Here is a 1,883-nt window from a genome sequence, read left to right on the forward strand (position 1 = left end):
CTTTCTCTACGAGAATCATACTAATAATCTTTTATTAACCTGAACATTTCAGATATATGTTTGTTATTGGCACATGTTATTATTCTAAACTTATTTTTAAAGACATTGTCAAATTATTAAAGATACTTCTGTGCTTATGAACCACTTGAGAATACAGATGCTTTGCTTTCTAAAAATAACATATACAAATATAAAAAAGATTGTATGACTCAAAACAAGATTATCACATATGTACCTTTAATCAAAATCAGTGTTTCCATTATCAGACATTTTGAGTGTGATTATGTAACCATTGGTGTTTATTACCATAATATCCAGTAAGAATATAGAAAAAACATATTAAAGAATATAGAAAGCTCTAGAGAATATAGAAGGTTCGAGTAAAACACATTATAAGTTACTCTCCAACTCAGATAGTTTATGAGTATTTAATATTATAATATGCCTAGTAAAGTTATCAGATTAAAAAATAATAATAAAAGAGCCAGCCCAGTGGCATAGTAGTTAAGTGTGCACTCTGCTAAGGTGGTTTGCAGATTTGGATCTTGGGCATGGATGTAGAACCACTCCTCAAGCCTCACTCTGGCGGCATCCCACATGAAAAAATAGGGGAAGATTGGCACAGAGGTTAGCTTAGTGACAATCTTCCTCAAGCAAAAAGAGGAAGATTGGCAACAGATGATAGTTCAGGGACTATCTTCTTCAGAGACATACACACACACACACACACACACACAATTAAACTAATCATGGAAAGTTAAAAGATAATGATCAAGGAATCTAGATGAGTATGTTGACAACATCAGTGACACTAAGTGAGAAAACACATTAGTAGGAAAGAAGATACAGGAGTGTGGGAATAATATGTCACAAACGCAACTTCTTCATTTTGTCAGGTTGCTATATTGCTTGTAGAACACTAAGGCGATTATTGTAGCATAAAGATAAAATCAATGTAAAGCCTGAAGATATATGGGGCTATAATCCCTTCAATGTCCATACATTTTTTCAAAACTCAAAAATTCTTGTGGAGACTCACAAATGCTGCTTTTCCTATGATCCTCAATTTGAAAATCATGACTTTAGAAACATTATCACCTCCGACACTTTATTTATCCTTATCCTTCCTTTATAAATCTCAGTGCTAACTTTATATTCATTGTTATATTAGTACTATTAGAAAGCACAGATCTTCAGAATGATGAAATTGGGAAAGGAACATATTTTCTACAACAATGTAGAATAATTTTCTTTGTTACCCTGAACTTAATTCAAATCCTGGCACTCAGGATCAACTTCAAAACCCCACTCATCACTAACAAGCTGTGCAACCTCTAACAAGTTTTTAAAATTACATATGCCTCAGTTTCCTTATGTAAAATATAGGGCTTCTTGTTTTGCAATTCATAGTGGTATTTGAGGATCTAAATTAATATATTTTAATGTTTTAGCACAATGCTTGCCACATGGTACATGTTATATAAATGGACTACCATCAATATCATTGCTATTATTTTTATCATCATTATTTCATATTTTATCCAACAATAATCACATTGTTGGTTTAAGGAAATCAGTGTTGGAACCACATTCACCCTCTTGGGATTCTCAGAATGTCCAGAACTTCGGGTGCCCCTGTTCCTGGTATTCTTGACCACCTACAAAGTCACTGCAGTGAGAGGAACCTGGGCATGATCATGATCTTCAGGGTCAGTCGTAAACTCCACACTCCCATGTATTTTTTTCTTAGCCACTTCTCCTGTAGTGATTTCTGTTATTCTACTACAGTTGCATCCAAACTGTTGGAAAACCTGGTTGTGGAAGACAGAATCATCTCTTTCATAGGATGCATCATGCAATTCTTCTTGGCTTGTATATTTGCA

The sequence above is a fragment of the Equus quagga genome, chromosome 17 (assembly GCF_021613505.1).
Source record: "Equus quagga isolate Etosha38 chromosome 17, UCLA_HA_Equagga_1.0, whole genome shotgun sequence".
Lineage (NCBI taxonomy): Eukaryota > Metazoa > Chordata > Mammalia > Perissodactyla > Equidae > Equus > Equus quagga.